The sequence below is a fragment of the Callorhinus ursinus genome, unplaced genomic scaffold (genome assembly GCF_003265705.2).
Source record: "Callorhinus ursinus isolate GAN/ISIS: 27379988/994484 unplaced genomic scaffold, GSC_fseal_2.0 scaffold10, whole genome shotgun sequence".
In the NCBI taxonomy this organism is placed as follows: Eukaryota; Metazoa; Chordata; class Mammalia; order Carnivora; family Otariidae; genus Callorhinus; species Callorhinus ursinus.
In genome coordinates, this window is record NW_027397072.1 from 2275511 (window position 1) to 2294743 (window position 19233).

General features: G+C 49.3%; 1 protein-coding gene across 4 annotated transcripts in view; it reads right to left on the bottom strand.

Annotated features, from left to right (window-relative positions):
• The window catches only part of EIPR1 (EARP complex and GARP complex interacting protein 1), a 130698-nt gene that overhangs the window by 76886 nt on the left and 34579 nt on the right, over positions 1–19233 (bottom strand). The window lies entirely within an intron of this gene.

Genomic DNA, 19233 nt, shown 5'->3' on the forward strand with positions numbered 1-19233 from the left:
GGCGGGCTGAGTGTGCAACTGCCTGGGCTGCAGTCTGGACGCCTGGGCAAGCCCAGCCGGCCACACTGCACTCTCGTTGGCGCCTTCCCCAGGTTGGGGTCATGGAGACTTACTGGGTTTGAAAGGACCCTGAATCTTCTCTCTGTGAGCCCCACAAACCTGCCGCCTTCCCGTGTGGCACACAGTCCTGAGCTGGCTCTGGATGGACCACACTCCTCCAACTATTCTGGGAACCAAAAGCTGCAGACAGACGTGATCTGACCAGGTATTTCCTGCGGTACGTGCAGCTCCTCTTCTTAGAGTGGGGCCCTATGATATGTTAGCTTTCCTTTTAACGGGCAGCTCCTAGGGGCACCCGGGTGGCTCAGTCGTTAAGTGTCTGCCTTCGGCTCAGGTCATGATCTCAGGGTCCTGGGCTAGAGCCCCACATCGGGCTCCCTGCTCGTCGGGGAGTCTGCTGCTCCCCTTCCCTCCCCTCCCCAGCTCGTGCTCTCTCTCTCTCATAAATAAATAAATAAAATCTTAAAAAAAAAAAAGGGCAGATCCTATTGCTGACTTTTACCATACAGCCAGCTAAAACTACCTTTTTTGTCTGTGCTTACGATTTCAGAAATGAAAATACTCCCCCCAGCCGCCCCCCCACGGGGTGCACCCATGTGTGCGGAAGAGCTCCTCCCTGACGGTGTCTATGAAATTTTAATGTCGCTAAGACACCATTCAAGCAGTACTGCTCACGTGGACGAGCTGCTGCGTTCTGCTCAGCGCCGGCTTCTAGAACAAAGAGAACCTGGGCCCCCACCACAGCCCCAGCACTGTTGGTGATGAGCCCGGCCACCCTCAAACAGGCAGCGCGAGATCAGAGGCCACGGCCTCCACAGCACCCTTCCTCGGACACCCTTCAACTCACCAGCACTGGAAATATGCAGCGCAGTAGAGTGCAGACATCCGTGCAGGCGAATGTGGCCGGGCCCCTATGTGAACAGCTGGAACCTCGTGAAACTGTCATTTTTTTTTTTTAGGTCAAAACCATCAAATTTCATAAAGTTCCCCAGAATACCGGGGGAATCTCATGCAAGACTCCTCACCTCTCTGTTTCACTCTGCGAAACAAATGTCCTGGATGATGCTAAAGTAGTTTACAAATGTTGAAATTCCCAAATTCCATCTGGTCTGTTCAAAAGACCACTATCCCTGCGATGCGTGCATTCTTTCTCTGCACCCAGATGGTGGGTGATGCGTGAGAGGGACCGCCTGCCTGAAGGCCGTCCTGCCAGAGACGCCTCCCTTCCCTTCCCGCCACCCGCTTTGGCCAACGGGTCTCCACAGCGGGGCACTTGCCCATGCACTCCCTCATGCATGCGTACCAGTGTTTCAGCATCGGTTCCTAAAGACACATGCCTGGGCGTCGGTGATGGTCTAGGACTGTCCTCCCCTCAGACTCTCCAATGTGTGTGTGTTTTAACTACTTCCCACAGAAGGAGTTCAAATGCACTTTGTATGTCGGCCTAAATTCCTTATGGCAGCCGTCCTTGCCAATACCAATTTCCATGAAAAATAAATCAGCGAGAAACAAAAACAAGAAGCTATATATCATCCATTTCTTTCGGGACTAAGGCAGAAAGCCCCAATCACGTAAACATCTGACCATCAACAGTATATTTGTAAACCAGTTGTCATCCAGAGCACATTTTCTATAAAAATACGTATGTTGTGGGTTGCAAACAGTGAAAGAGTGAACAAAGCCTATAAACCCCAAAATGCAGTGGCAGTTCCTACAGACTCATCCCGGAACATTCCTCTATATATCCTTCATTTTAAGATCTTGTTCTTCAGGGCACACCTGAGTTTTCAAAAACAGTCAAAACTCTCAGAATCCAGCCTGACAAACGAGACAGGTAACCACACAGGACAGAGTAATGAGGAGCTAGAAACTATTTTATCAAGTCAGGAAAAAGATTTTCTTAGATAGCAATGAAGCTGACTCCTAGAGACATTCCCAAATGGGGTTCCAAAATGTTCTGAGCGCGGCGGTGTCCCGGGACAAGCAGAGGCCAGCGCCCACTGGGAGCACAGGATCTACTCTCTCTGTTTAAGATGATACAACTTTAAAGCACCCTGTAGGATTAGCGAGCTCCCAGCGAGATTAGAGGAGGGCGTGGGAGACATGCTTCTTCCTCAACAAGCACAGGGGCGGGCGTTCTGCCCCGAGGAGAACTGCCCAAGAGGACGGCCCCTCGGATGTCGAACGTCAGGGACCCTCCTAGGGCAGGCTGCTCAGTCAGAGGACACACTCATTCCTTCCAGCTGAGCCGAGAGTACGTGGCCCACATACTGCGCCACCCATAATTACCCGGCAACTCACGACAGCCAGTGCTATCCAAAGCAACTTTGGGGGAAGTATTTCTGGTCTAATAACATTGCACTGATGATTCAAATCTCTTACTTTCAACTCAAAGACTGACCAAATGTAAGCTTGGAGCGACAAAATGAGGTGGCTGGATAAAAATAAACTTACAAGTGACAAAGTATGATTAATCACCTTCGAAATCTCTGGATACTCAAATTCACCATTTAAAACATCTTGGGCGTTGGATGTGACAGATGTTTCCATTAGGAATACAAGGGAATAAAAACAAGCGCAGAAGCCCCCCTCTGAACCCCTTGCTCTGACCTGGGGTGAAGAGACCAGGAGGGGAGCAATACACCAATGAGGCTTGCACAGGACCACCTCGGAGGCTCAGAGAGAGGAGACACTGCCACACGCATTAAAGCAGAACCCGAGAGGACTTCTGAATAGGCCTCCTGAATCTACACAGGCTGCAGCAAAATCCCCCGAGTAGAAAGGAACTCAAAAAAATCCCCACCTAGAATATCCTCACAGTGACTGCAGGCGGATTCTAGGTTCAGCCACCGGAAAACGTCTTGGACACAGTAAAGCGAACTTACCTGAACTCAACTGCTCTAAGCTTGACCAGGCTGGCCAACACATCTGGTGACAGCAGCCCAACCCTTAAGTCTTGGCAGAAAGCTCTGGATAACAGTCTGTGACACCTCCAGAAGCAAATGGAAAGCTCACTTTAAGGCAGAGGAAACAATTAAAATTACAATTTGGGAATTTTTTCCTTGGTTATTTCTAGAAGGATCGCTGTTCAAGTCCCTCACAGAAAAGAAAGTATAGGCACACCTTGTTTTAATATGGTTCACTTTATTGTAGACACTGTGTTTTGTACAGATTGGAGGCCCTTGGACACCCTGAGTCCAGCACGTCTGTCGGCACCATTGGTCCCACAGCATCTGCTCACGTCGTGTCTCTGCGTCACATTTTGGTGATTCTTGCAACATTTCAAACTCTTTCATTATTATATTTGCTACAGCAATCTCTGACCAGTGATTACAACTCACTGAGAGCTCACGTGGTGGTCAGTTTTTAGCAGTAAAGTGTTTTCAAATCAAGGTATGCACTTTTTTTAGACATGATGCTACTGCACACTTAACAGACCATGCTGGGAAACCAAACAAGTCATCCAGCCCGCTCTTCTGAGACACTTTCCTGGAGTGGTCTAGAAGGGCACCCGCAATGTCTCCGAGGTGCGTTATTAAAACATGCAGTCAATGGAAATCACAAGGCCCCCCTCCCCTCAACCAGAGACCTGTACCTTTGTCAGGCTACCCCACTCCTCCTCCCGCTAGTTTTCCTTGTTTTGTCCCTCGATCTTTTCTTGTGTGTCTTCTCACTGCACTGACCCCCTGGAGCAGGCTGATCCTAAATGAGCTGGTGAATGACGACACACTCTAGATAGGATGGTGACAACAATGAGACACATCTGGAAGCGGGAGGTCTGTGCCTTGTCCAAGGGTCAGGAGAGCTCAGGGCGTCCCCTGGGCCCTTGAGGATTCATTAAACCTCTGACTTCCCGCCCCCCAGAACACCTGCCATGGGACAAGGTCACTCTGGGTGGATATCAGTTCAGTGTCTACCCTCCCCACCCAACTGTGAGCTTCAGGAAGGTCAGGGTTGACCTCTGGACAGAAGCAGGGGTCTGGCACAGAGCAGACAAGTACTCAGTACTGCGGGAGGAGCAGGCGGGGAACACTCAGTGCCATGGGAGGAGCGAGAGGACAAGAGCAGGCCTGCCTGGCACCGAGGCCGATGGGCAGGGAGCGCCTGGGTGGCCCGGCACCGAGGCCGATGGGCAGGGAGCGCCTGGGTGGCCGTGGACAAGGATGGGAGCTGGCTGTGCCTCACTGCCTCACCGGTAGAAGCAGGGCTGTAACTGGACCCAGCCCGCCATGTGCGCACTTAGTCCGTGTCAGGCCACCACTACCACTGCCACTTTATGTAAAGACCCCTAGTTTGGGGTCTCCAACAGCCCCGTCTAGGGTGTACCCATCGGACGTCAGGTGAAACCCACAAAAGCTGCCTCTGCGGATGAAAAGAGAGATCATCTGACGGTTCAGGGAAAGGAGGGGGATGTCAGTCATGCTGGAGAACCAAGCAAGGGTGGAGCATCGCGGGAGGGACTCTGGGAACCACACGAAGGCACTGTCCTGACAGGAAAACTCTGTGGCCCCCACCCAGGACCCAGAAGGCCAGCTCCACAGCTGCCGCTGCTCCCTTAGGCTACTGGTGTGTTCCCGGTGTGCCAGAAGCTTGCGACGACCTGGAAATCACCTGCAGCCACCGTGACCCCCGACACCCCAAAGCCATCTGCCGACACTCATACTGGCAATGGTGGGAGCCCCTGCTGTCTGGGGTGGCCACCTCTGATCAGCAGCACACGGTCATATGCGGGGTCCTTGTCACAGGGACACTGCACATTTGATTTCTTATTTCCATAATGGGAAATGGGGGTAATAACCTAGGAATTTCTCCAAAATATAAGAAGGCTATTCAAAAGATGATGAGCAGCCACAAAAAAGTCAGATGTCCACAATGTGACTTCTGAGTGTTTCCCCCAGGGCACGATGAAAACAATGTGAAACATGATTAATATCGCGGCCTCAGAATCCCAGAGAAGCTTCGCCCTCTGCTGGCTCAGTGTGCTGTTCCATCATGTGATCTGACAATAGCTTTTATTCTATTTCAAAATAGTACGACTTTAGCCAAAACAGAAACACAGCTATAATAAATAAAAACAAGTATAAGACCCAAATAAATAGTTTTTACTTATTTTTAAATGGAAGATTTTAAAAATCTTATACAATTACATAGGATTAAATGGAGATTAATTATCATAAAACCCCATCAATCAAATCTGTGATTCATAACAAAGCAGAAATAAACTATTGGGACTACACCAAAATAAAAAGCTTTTACACAGCAGAGAAAACCATCAACAAAACAAAAAGGCAACCTGATGAATGGGAGAAGATAGTTGCAAACAATACATCCGATAAGGGGTTAATACCCCATATATACAAAGAATTTCTGCAACGCAACACCAAAAAACAAATAATCCAATTAAAAATAGGCTGAGGACCTGAATAGACATTTTTCCAAAGAAGACACACAGATGGCCAACAGACACATGAAAAGATGCTCAACATCACTCATCATCAGGGAAATGCAAATCAAAAACCACCATGAGCTGTCACCTCACACCTGTCAGAATGGCTAGAATCAAAAAGTCAAGAAACAACAGGTGTCGGTAAGGATGCAGAGAAAAAGGAGCCCTCATGCACTGTTGGTGGGAATGCAAACTGGTACAGCCACTCTGGAAAACAGTATGGAGGTCCTTGAAAAGTTAAAAATAGAGCTACCCTACGACCCAGCAATTGCACTACTAGGTATTTACCCGAAGAAGACAGAAACACTAATTTGAAGGGATACATGCATCCTGTTTATGGCAGCATTATCTACAGTAGCCAAGATATGGAAGCAGCCCAAGTGTCCACCGACTGATGGACGGATAAAGATGTGGCATATATGTACAATGGAATATTACTCAGCCATCAGAAATGAATGAGATCTTGCCATTTGCAACACTAGAAGGCTCTAGAAGGTATTATGCTAAGTGAAATAAGTCAGTCAGAGAAAGACAAATACCATACGATTTTACTCATATGTGGAATCTAAAAAAACAAAACAAATGAATAAACAAACAAAAAGCAGAAACGGACCCATAAAGACAGAGAACAAACTGACGGTTGCCGGAGGGGAGGGGGAGGGCAAAACGGGTGACGGGAAGTGGGAGGTACAGGCCTCCGGTGAGGGGATGAATAAGTCAGGGGGAAGCACAGGGGACACAGCCAATGCCACTGTAACCGTGTCGTGTGGGGATGGGTGGGGACCACACTCGCGACGATCACGGCACAACGTAGAGTTGTCAAGTCATCATGTTGTACACCTGAGACTATTGCAACATTGTGTGTCAACTATACTCAAATTTTTAAAAATGGTTTTAAAAAAGTGTGATTCACAAAAACCCTAAGCTGTCTAAAATGAAGGGTTCTGAAATGCCACTGTTTCCCTGGACCATAACTCTGTAACCCCGACATACGGGAGCGTACCCAGTCCCCACGCAGGTAAGGTGGGGGTAAGGTAAGGTAAGGTAAGGACGTGACCCAAATGGGTGACGGAACACCCCAGGGCATGAGGACAGGCAGCACTGCAGGTGGAGCAAGACTGGCCGCAGAGAAGAGCCGCCGTGCGCCTCAGCATCGCCAGCCCCACCAGCCCAAGCTAAGTGATGCTAATGTCTGTGATTCGAATTTCCATTCCCATCCTGTCCCCCATCACCTCAGTAACGGGGGCCCCAGGCTCAGGCCCAGCAGCTCCCAGGGAGGGGAATGGACAAGGGGAAGGAGAAGACACCAGACGGACAGCTAACGTGGCGATCTGTCCTCTGCCCTGTCACCGCCAACAACACCAACACTGTCTTTCCCACTACCAGGCTGAAAACAATCCATTAGTTCTGATCCATGTCTCTCCTGTATTTCAGGATCCAGACAGTCTTCTAAGTGTCTGCCACCCACATCCTGTAAACCCCATTCCCTCCCCCAGAGACACCAAGAATGAAGCACACCCGAATGTACCGCAAGGGCCCTGAAAACCGTCAGTGGGACCACAGAGCATGGAAGTAAGACAAGACCCACTCCCTAAACCTGGACAGGGTGAGTGCCTCCTGGAACAAGACCCAAAAATTCCCAAGTGCCAGGAAAGTCAGCATCTGAGTGAGAAAAGGCAATCAGGAGACACCAACACCAAGATGAATCAATGTTGGCATTATTTGACAGGGTTTTAAAGCAGCCATTATAGAAATGCCACAATGGGCAACCAATACTCAAAACCAATATAAAAACACAACAAAAAAGAAAACCTCACCAGTGGGACAGAAGATATAAAAAAGAACCAAATGGAAATCTTATAACTGAAAAATACAGGAACCAAAATTTAAAAACTCAGTGGATGGGTTCAATAGCAGAATGAATATGATAGAGAAAAGAATCCATGAATTTTGGGGCGCCTGGGTGGCTCAGTTGGTTAAGCGACTGCCTTCGGCTCAGGTCATGGTCCTGGAGTCCCAGGATCGAGTCCCACATCGGGCTCCCTGCTCAGCAGGGAGTCTGCTTCTCCCTCGGACCCTCCCCCCTCTCGTGCGAGTCTCTCTATTTCATTCTCTCTCTCAAATAAATAAATAAAATCTTTAAAAAAAAAAAAAGAATCCATGAATTTGAAGACAGAACAACAGCAAATACCCAACTCAAACACCAGAGAGAAAACAGACTAAAACAACAAACAGACTCTCAGAAACCTGCGGGACAAGAGCAGATGAGCCAACATTCACACCCAGGAGGTCTCAGGGCAGGTCAGGGAGAGCAGGGCCAGAAAATATTTGAAGAAACACTAGCTGGAAACTTCCCAGATTTGGTGAAACACACAACATCCAGATTCAAGAAACTGAGAAAATCCCAAACAGGGCAGCCCCAAAGAAGGCTATCCTAAGGCACATAGTAATTAGCCGTGTGGGGACGGAAGACAAGGACTGAGTGGGCGCATCAGAGATGATGGATCCCTACAGGACCACCAAGGTCAGTGATGGCAGATCTCCCGCTGGGGGACACGGCGGCCACAGGAAGTGGCACAAGGTTGTCCAAATGCCAGAAGGAATAAACTGTCAATGGTGAATTCTGTGTTCGGTGAAAATACCCTTCAGGACGAAGGGGGAAATGAAGACATTCTCAGAAGGAAAACCAAGGGAATTTGCCAGCAGCAAACCTGGCCTCACAGGATGGCCAGAGAACATCTCCCATTTTGGAAAGGAAATTAGACAAGAACAGGTACAAATCAGTGTAACAGACTATCCATCTCCTCATGATTCTTAAATCATGAAAAACCATAACCCAGCACTGAGGAGAGCCAGCATGAGGACACGGGAAGACAGCCGTCCACAGGCCAAGGAGAGAGGCCTCCAAGGACACCAACCCTGCAATAGCCTGGCCTGGGGCTTCTAGCCTCCAGAACGGTGGGGAAATTAATTCCTATCATTTAAGCAAGAGAAAAAAATATATATATACACACGTATATATACATATGTATATAAAACACCACATCTCATGATCAATGAATATAGAGAAAACACTTCAGATAATTGTATCTTAAAAGTGGAAAGAGCAAAGGGACCTAATTACTAAAATGTTCTATACATCTTTCAAAGTAGACTTAATAAGTTATATATGTAGATTCTAATATCTAGAGCAAATACTAAAAAAACTTGCAAAGCAGTATATTCAAAAACACTGTAAATAAATCAAAATGAAATTTCACAAAATGTTCACGTAACCCAGAGAAGGCAAGAAAAGAGAAACAAGAGCAATGATCAACGAGGAGAACAAACAACAAGATGGTGGACTTCATACCTGACATACCAATAATTTAAGTGTAAATGATCTAAGTAGGTCAATTAAAAGACAAAGATGGGCAGAGTGAACAAGACAAAAAATACACACACATACAACCCAAGTATATACCGTTTACAAAACAACTCAACCTCCAAAGCACGGTCCAGAGCATCGGGCCGAAAAGAGGCAGAGAAGAGCTCACGGATGGCCACTGCCTGCCCAGGACCAGGGACAGGTCCCCAAAGGACAGACACCTCCTTCTGGGGTGAGGATTTAACTCACTGGTTCACCTCTCCTTGCTCTTCTCACAACACCTGTGCTACTTATTAACAAGAGGGGAATCGTGATGGAAGCAGGAACGCAAACCAGGAGGGCCAAGAAAGACACAGCAACGCAGGTAAAAGCTTAGTTGCGGACACATCTTTGGAAGAGTCTGCTCCCTTGAACTGGACTTAACAGGTGTGGCTGCAAGTCCTCATGACTGCAGCTTGCACAGAGGTCAGGGAAGCTCCCTGTGATGCTTTAAACTGGAATATTCCATCTTTAGCACAGCCCCTCTGGGGACAGGAGGAGCCAGCTACCACCCCGTATCCACTGCGGGCAGGTGTCAAGCAGCATATCAACACATTCTGTCAGAGAGCAGAGATGAGGAGTGATTTAGATATTAGGAGTGCATGCTTAGTACAGAACTAAGGTCAGGAAACAGTGTTTCAGGGGTCACTGAAGACCGAACACAGCAAATAGGTGTTTGCTGTGTCTTCTTCCCTAGAACCTAAACAACATAAATGGTTTCCAAAGAATAGGATATTTAAGATACTGTAAAAATCTTCCCTTTTAATGTTTTTGTTAGAAAAGAAATATCAGGGGCGCCTGGGTGGCTCAGTTGGTGAAGTATCTGCCCTTGGTTCAGGTCATGATCCCAGGGTCCTGGGATCGAGCCCCGCACTGGGCTCCCTGCTCCGTGGGGAGCCTGCTTCTCCCTCTCCCACTGCCCCTCCCCCCCGCTCCTGCTTGCTCTCTCTCTCTCAAATAAATAAAGTCCTTAAAAAGAAAAAAGAAATACCAGTAACTCCTCAAAGGCTTTTAAAAGTCTTGATAATTTAAAAACAGAAAGTTAATCTGAACTTTACAGTAAGTTTGTGTTGTACTACATGTAACATACAAGATCTTTAGGGCATGGTTGTACTTGGGTATGATGTCGCTTGTATCTCACACATATTTAAAGATTATTTTTACCTATTAAATTTTGGTACACTACTAAATTTTGTATGATTCCTTCCCCCCAAAGTATCAAATTTTTTTCAAATAAACAAATCAGTCTAAGTTTTCCATACATTAGGAGAAATAATCGCTGGGGGGAAAATGGTAGATTTCTCTTGGAAATTTGATTCTGTTATGTAATCTATGAGATCCTGTGCAAATGAATTTCTCTGAACCTCTATTTCCTTTTCTGTAAAATGGGGTATATGAAGATGTCTACACTCAGATTACCAGAAATATCACATTGAAGTAGCCTGACAAGTGTTTTGAAAATTGCAAAGCAGCACACGGATCTAACCAGGTCACCATCTGTGTGCAGACAGAAGTGTCTCCAGCACTAGAAGAGTCCGGACCTCACATGCTTCAGTAGCTGAGAGACCAGGAACAAAATAGGATTTTACTCTCTTTGGTCTTATGTTTTACGCCAGCAAATTAATCTGATTTTCAAAAAATACATATAGGATTTTCAAAAACACTAATTATGGGGGCGCCTCAGTGGCTCAGTCGGTTAGGAATCCGACTCTTGATCTAAGCTCAGGTCTTGATATCAGGGTCATGAGTACAGGCCCTGCGTTGGGCTCCATGCTGGGCATAGAATCTACTTAAAAAAAGCCACTAATTATTAATTCCTTATCTTTGAGCAATTCTTCCCTATGCACAGTTTGCTAATTCTTTAGATGAATTATCTGGGCTTTGTAACTTGTATAGATTTTTACAAAGAGCTTATATGGGTTTGGAAATCTATATAGATCTTATCCTGATGCCATTCCAGCCAAGACTAGCTCCCGTAAACAGTCAAGGTGTCTGTTATAAATAAGATATTAAAGCAAGATTCTTCACAGAGTCTTCCTTCAAAATCAAATGGAAAATTCACAGAGACCCCAAATTCCTGAATTCATCAACTTCATATGAAAGTGACTTGACAATCCTGATGTAGGTCAGTACCCAAAGGCATAAGAGTTACTGAATGTGGCAAACTCCATACCTTCAACAATTTGGGTAAATTGGAAAGCATTTGTTTTCACATTTTAAAGAACATTTTAAAAAAATTAATTATAAACAATGTTTTTTTCTTTTGGGGAGGGTAAGTACAAACAAATCCCACAAGGCAAGGACTTGGTCCTGTCCACACTCAGAACACACAGGAGGCAGCCAAGTATTTCGGACCCAGAAGCGAACTGACGTTCTCCAAGAACAGTCTGCATCTCTTTTTCCCATGCATTTAATTCAACAGATGGTGAGACTTGGGGGTGGGGGGGAGCCTCCCACCAACCCGTTTAACCACTCCACTTAGAAAGAACACAGGCAGGCACGCCAGGGGATCTGCGGAAACGCAGGGCTGGAGAGGGATTGAAGAACCCAGGCCCCGTCCCCCGACAGTCACAGGAGCCTGGGCCATCAGCGTCTGCTGCACACCTGCAAGGACAGACCGGATCGGGGTCCCTGTGTCTCTGGCCAACAGACTGACGACAGACAGGCAGCTGCAACTCATCACCTGCTGCTCTCAGTGGCTGGCCCACACACAGCACCCCTCCCTCCCTAGACAGCTGGAGACGGGCTCTCTCCAGTCGGCCCCCGGCCGCCACAAAATGAACTGAGGCCCCCTCTCTCTCCGTGGCAGAGAGATGGCGTCCCAGGTGTGCCCTGATCTCACCCCAGCAGCCACACCCCAGTCAGCGAAGGGCAGGTTTGCGTGGATGTCTGTGTGGCTGTGGAGTTTACTGGACAAGCGAACCCCTGCTCTGGCCATGTCCTTGCTAAGGAGAAGACACTTACTCCCAAAGTGTGCAGTTCAATTTTTGGACCCAATTACAGGACTTCACAGTGATCTTCTTAAAAATGCTCTATGAGGGGCCCCTGGGTGGCTCAGTCATTAAGCGTCTGCCTTCGGCTCAGGTCATGGTCCCAGGATCCTGGGATCGAGCCCCGCATCGGGCTCCCTGCTCAGCGGGAAGCCTGCTTCTCCCTCTCCCACTCCCCCTGCTTGTGTTCCCTCTCTCGCTGTGTCTCTCTGTGTCAAATAAATAAATAAATAAAATCTTTCAAAATAATCCTCTATGATATTCCAAGTCCAGTTTTCTAAGATCCTTCCAAAAGCTAACTTCTGCCATTCGGTGCTTGTCCATCCTTTTCAGTGTACGTTTCTAACACACTCCCAACCTTCTAGCTTTGTCCCCAGCATACAGGGGAAGCCCCAGGAAAGGGCCATGTCAACCAGTGCAGACACCAGACAAATACCTGGATAAGACAAAGCACAGCCATGCTGCACAGCCGCCTCCCGTCCAAGGGCAGACAGCACCACTCAGGGAATCCAGTTCCACCGTTCACGAGACCTGCCGCACAGCAGACACTACTCCCAGCCCCTCTGCAGTCACCTTGTGTGACCTTCACATGTGTGGGAGGAGAATGCCAAGCGCACGTTCTACAGATGAGGCCTGTGGTGGGGTCGGGGGAACCGGCCCCATTACACAGAACCAAGTTTCCACAAGCTTGACTCCAAAAGTGCGCCCCATGCACTGCTCAACCCCCTCGGGGTGCCCGCAGGTCCTTCCAGACGGGATGACGGAGTGCGGTGCTCTGGGGAAAGGCACCCCCCAACCCCTCTAACTCCTGTCGGGCCCTGGGCCATCACTCTCTTCCTGCTCTGCTGGTTACGGGGTGGTGTTCTCTGCGCTACTGACCACGGTCCCCCTGAAGGCCGGACCCACACCTCGTTTGTCCGCAGGTCCTCAATGGCCAGAACCATGCCCTTGACAGGAGGCCCTTGAAAGCTGCCGGCAGAAGGAACAGAGGAACGAGGAGGGTCTCGGCGGGCTGAGGGGAAACCCTGGCTCTGCACCCTCTCTCCGGTCTCCCTGCCCAAGAGACCGTGCTCGCGGGGATGACCTGACAGCTGACCCAGCCAGGGCGCCTAGGGAGGCAGCTCCCGTGGGCTAGATGAGGGACTGAGGCCTGTTTCCTGCTGAGTCTTCCAGAGCAACTCCTTACAAGGACCCCGCCTAGTGACTCCCAGGAGAGGCTCTCTAATGGTGACCTGTCGAGTGCCCAGGACAGTTGGTGGAAAACGTCCGAGGAGCAGTGGGATCTCCTGTTCACCTCTATTCTCACGATCTCGTGCCTTACCTGCCACGCCCCTGGTCTCACCAGAGCCGGGGAGGCATCATAAAGGTGCGGAGTCCTGTGGGTTTTGTTTCTGCCTACATACTCAGACCCAACAATATGTGCTCTACCTAAAGTCCAGGTAGAGTGAGGGATGGATCATTCTGGAACGAAGGATGACTCAGAAACCTGCGTCTTCATTTTCAGGTTTTCAAAACAACTTTCTTGTTCTTACACATGGTTCTATCTTTCCCACAACCCTGCCACACAAGACTACACTGCTTCCTTTTGGATTCAGCCCAAAACCTTTAACTCTGACTTACCAAACCTCTGGGGGTAACAGTGGCTGCCCCTGGCAGGGAAACTGGGGGCTAGGTGGCTAGGGGTGGAGGGTAGGTTTCAGTTTAGCTACACAGCCTCCTTTGCTGTTAGAATTGTTAAGCAGGTACACAATCACCTTTACAAAAATGTTTTTGTGCAAACCAAAAATAAGACAAAATCTAGACATCGGGCCTCTCAAGGGCCCTTCCAGGGTGAAAGCCTGGGCAGCCCACCCACGGCTAGAGCTAGGCCAGAGCAGCGTCTCAAGCCTGGAGGGGCCCGCACCCACAGGTCAGCAACATCTACCGAGGTTTGATGCCTCCAGCAGGGCTGTCCCAGGAGCACAGGAGACAGGCACTCTGACCTCCAACTCCAGGTCAGAGCGACAGGCAGTGAGAGGCGCAGAGGATATGGTGCCCGTGAGAAGCAGCAGCCCAGCCTCGAGATGCGGCTCCCCGGAAGGCCGCCCAACTGAGCCGGTAGAAGGGCCTAGGAGACCCACCATTCCCTGTGCTCTGCGTATAGCAGCGCTGGTGATTTCAGCCAAATCTCTGGTGTCCCGGGCTTCAGAAAGTTCTCAACAGTTAGAGCTGCTTCGCCTGCCCCGCTCTGCCTCGCTGACAGCCACATCCTCTTGACTGCACAGCGTCACTCCCGAGTGGATGGCACCTAAGCCTTCTGTCTGGGGCGTGCCCTCCAACAAGGGCTGCCAGACTGAAAAGTAAAAATAGTTTGCACGGGACATAAGTACGCTAAAAATTATTCCTTATGTGTCTGAAATTCAAGTTTACTGGGGTGTCCCGTGTTTTCTCCGTCAGCCCTACTTCTGCTGAACACTCTCATGTCGTACCACAAATCTGTAAGAGGCAAACATTAGCTATCTGCCCGGTGGGCCCTGCGACCCAGTGAGGCCGGGTGAGTCTCTCATTCAGAGTGCCCAGTGCCAGAGCTGGTGTGAGGCCCACCCACAGCGGTCGTCCAGTGTCCACTGGGGGGGGGGGTGCTACAGACCCCTGTGGGATGAGACCCCCGTGATGGGCAGACGTTTGCAGGAAGAAGGTCTAAGGTGGAGAAACGAGCATGAAAAGCAGGAGCAGAACCGCAGAAGTGGGTGGGAACCTGGCTGTGTCTGGAGCCCCAGGATGGGGAGCCCACACTGGGAGCAGGCACAGAAAGACGACGTGGGGACAGTGCACAGAGGACGAAGCGCGCAGGGCAGGCATTTCCCACAGGACTCATGTCACCCCAGCCCTGTACTCCCAGTTTCCCAGAGGCAGGATGAGCCTTGGGGAGGGTCTGTCCGTGCTCAAGGCCACGGAGCCAGTCACCGTCAGGGCCAGCACAGGAGTCCAGCGCCTACACAGGGAAACCCTACAGGTTGCTGAGAAACACTGCTGAGAACCCAGATCTGTGCTTGAGGGGAAACAGTTGTAGGAGTGAAATCACAACCGTTGAGATGAGAAAGGAAGGCCCAGCTGGGCCTGGGGAGAAGGGCAAGGAAGGAAGTGAGCTCCGATGGGAGTGGGGAAGGAGGAAGGAGGGGGTGGGGCCAGGAGCCACTGGGTGTGCCACAGCCCCCCCCCCGCCCCCAACGGCTGCCTCCCACTCCCACTCCCACTCCCAACCCAGCGACAGCTCAGGCGATACCCCAACTGAGCCACTGGAGCCCAGGAAGGCTCCCCTGGCCAGAGAGGGCTCTGCTCACCCTCACTGCAGAGCGGAGCCGGGCAGGGCCACCTGTGAGCGGCAGGATTCGGGAGTGCAGGGCCAAGGCACCAGCCAGATTTCACACGGCCCCGCTGCTCTGTCAGCTCCTCGGTGCTCTAATTTCCCGAGAACTCCGTGCTGGCATGACCTACAGTCTTCCTGACATTCCACCTTCCTCTGCTGAACACCACACCCCAGCCCTGACATGGGATGCTCTCCCCCCGACACGGGGACGCCAGCAGCCACTCACCCGCCCCTCCGCGGGGTCACAGGAGAAGCCCAGCAGGTCACCACTTATACAGAAGACTTCTAAAATATCGCAAGTTACCGACCCTGTGCCACATCTTTTGCCTTTATTCTCCATCTTGGGTTTACACGTCTAATTTTTTTTATTTTTAAAGAGCATCTTTTGGTCTTTCTGTCTTCCTGAAATTATACCAGCATATTGAGAAGGTTTTTCTCATTTTCGTAGTACTTGCACTTTTTTTTTAGACTATTTTCGCATAATTTTATGTCTGGTGAGCCACAGGACCACAGAATGAGAGGAATGACATGGACCGGCGGGGGGAACCGCAGCAGGGTAATCTCCCTGGGCCCTGGGCATCCCCTCCCAGTCATCAGTGATCTTCGGAAAATACAGGTCTGACCTCAAAACCCCCTGGCCCTGGGCATGGATGCCTCACTCCAACCTGCCCTTTGAGAGGCTGTTTGCCAGGCCCTGCTCCGAAAAAGGGGGACTAACACCAACCTGGGCCTGAGATGCCCCCTGCGTGGGAAGTCCTGCTCTCTAGAGGCCCAGAGCACAAGTGTGGTCACCACCCCCAGCCCGGCTCTTCAGCTGCTGCTTGCAGGCCTGGGCTGCACTGGCTGTGTGACTCCCACCACCGTGCACCTGCCCCAGGACCTCCAACAAAGCAGGCTATGCAGAACAGAGCAGCTAAGCCCCCGCTCCGTGCCATGCCCATGGCCACGCCCCCTGCCAAACTGTCCCCAGGCCAAGTCTCCTCTGCCACACCCCTGACCACGCGTCCCTAGTCACAGCCCAGTCTCAACAGTGAGTACTCAAAAGGCCTCAGCGAAAAAGGCCTCCAAGGTCTCACCTGTAGTCCAAAACAAAAGCAAAGCATGTGCCACCTCACAGGTGGACGGCGTCATGAAACACCAGGAACGTATTAAGTGATGACAAGCAGGTTACCTAACATTTGGTCTGAGAACCTAATCAAGATGGAAGCCCCTCCCCAAACCTCTTGCATAAGTAAATGAATCAATCAATCAAAAAATCCACGGCTGTTATGGGCTAAGTTGTGTCCAACAAAATTCACATGGCGAAGCCCTGACCCCCCAAAACCTCAGAAGGTGACTGTATTTGGAGACACAGCCTTTAAGTTAAATGAGGCCGTCTGGGGGGCTCTAATCCAATAGCTGATGTCCTCACAGCAAGAGATGAAGACACAGAGGGAGGACCAAGTAAGGACACCGGGAGGAGGTGGCCAACTGCAAGCCACAGAGACAGGTCTCACAGAAGCCAAGCCTGCTCACCCCCCGTCTCAGACGTCCAGCCTCCAGAGCTGGGAGAGAGAAGGTTTCTGTTGTTTGAGCCTCCCAGTCTGTGGCACCTGTCACGGTGACCCACGGAGACTAAGACAACAGCGAGTCACCTTTGTGCAAGATGCACAGCACCTCAGACAAGCAGCATCTCGTGGCCGGATCCCGGCCTCACCAGGCCGCTGCTGACAGCTCCCTCAGTGCAGCCCCAAACCTGCTGCTGCCACAATGGGGGGAGGGGCAGAGCACACAGCATTAGCCTGGGGAAGAACAGAGCAAATAGCCTATCTGGGGTGGCAGGAGGGATTTGGCACCAGGGTTTTTACAGTGTTACTGGAAAAATGAATTCAAATTGAGCTTTGTCTAAGCACCCCCTCGTGGCCTGAAACCTGGAGGAAGGACATAAAGGAAGTGCACTGATAAATGACAGAACATTAAGCTGTGAGGAGGTGTCCAGTGGGGTGCTCTGGGGATCAAGCCTTATTTAACATCTTCATTAGTGATCTGGAAGGAGCAGTAAACAGCACATTAATTAAATTTCCAGATGATACTAAATTTGGAGGTGCTACAGAAAGTCAATGAGGACAGAAATACGATACAGATGGGATCCAAAGAGGTTAGTTAGGAGTGGAGACAATACAGGATAAAATCTAAAAAAAAAGCAGCAGCAGCAGCTAATTAAAAACATGCCCTGTATTCCGGAATTGTCTAACTTCTGCAAGATGACTGTATAAGAACAATGCAGGCATCCCTTGTCATCTGAGCTCTCCCACTCAAACCCTCGCTGTCCAAAACCAGGAGCTGAAGGGACTCGGCCATGCTCAGAGGATGCCTGGGAATCAGAATTCTCCTGATCTGCTGTTCAAAACTCAGAAGCCAAAACATATTCTGGTAACACGGCACACGTCAATCCCCAAACGTGCATCCAAACCCAGGCTGTACAGATAAACACCTCTGAGGACATCTGCGGCTCCTACATCCGCACTTGGAAGGACAGGAAGTCTGGTGCAGTGTGCTTACAACACAATCATGGGACCCTGTGCCTACAGGAGTAATGTCAAGGAAAGGCAGGTACTGGGACTAACCCAAGCAACAAAATATTTGGGTCTATAAAATATATCTCTAAAGAGAAAAAGGGGGCCTGTGCTTAAGATCTTTAATCTCGTTGGCCTCACAATTCCAACATTTGACCGTCATTACAAACATCACCCAAAAGTGGTGACTATTATAATTCTATCCTTCGTGACAAACACCAGTAAGAAGAAAACATTTTTATAACTGGGATATTTACAAAATTCTTCCCCCAGAAACAACCACCTTAAAGCCTAATAACCTGTAGGTCAGGTGCTCCGGAACCAAGGTGCACAGATTCAAATCCCAACCCCACTACTATCTAGTGCTGCTAAGCCTGGCAAATCACTGTAACAAATTCCTTACTGGGAATATGCAAATAATAACAGAAGATTAAACTAGATAATCTGCTGCACTCCATGTTCACTGCAGCATTACTTCCAACAGCCAAGACACGGAAACAACCTAAGTGTCCACCGTTGGATGAATGGATAAAGAAATTATATTTAAAGAAAGAAATATATATACATACACACATAATATACAATGAAATAGGATTCCACCATAAAAAGCAGGAAATCTTGCCATCTGTCACAACATGGATGGACCTGCAGGGCATTATAATAAATGAAATGAGTCAGATGGAGAAAAACAAATACTATATGATCTCACTTATATGTGGAATCTTAAGGGAAAAAAAAGGGCTCATAGACACACAACAGATTGGTGGCTGCTAGAGGCAGGCAAGGGAAGGGGCACGGAACTGGGTGGATGTGGTCAAAAGGTAGATGCTTCCAGTTACAGGATAAATAACTCCTGGGGATGGAACACACAGCACGGTGGCTTCAGTCAACAATACTCTAGTGTATATTTGCAAAGCTGCTAAGAGAGTAGATTTTGAAAGTTCTCATCATAAGAAAAAAAAAAAAAAGCATGTGTGTAAGTACGTGTGGTAACAGGTGTTAACCAGACTTACGGTGCTGATCTTTTCACGATATATACACCCAAATACTGAATCATTCTCTCGTGAGCTTCAATACAATGTTACATGTCAATTCTATTTCAAAAAAATGGGGAAAATTTTTTAAAATAAACTTACAAACTTGATAATCCACGTAATGCACTTAGCCAGGGGCCTGGTACCTAAGCACAAAGTGATAAATATCATCTCCATCATCGTCACCCTCACGTCCCCTCCTGTGTACACAGGGACGGTGACGAAGGCCACAGTAACCAATGGCCATGCACACACCCCGCCAACAAAGGAGGTGTGCCTGACACAAGCCTGAGGGCGCCTCCCGCTCCCCCGACAGGCTCCTCACACTCTCCACGCACTCCACACGCACAGCACACACCGTACACACACTGCGCACACTCCACATCACAGCAC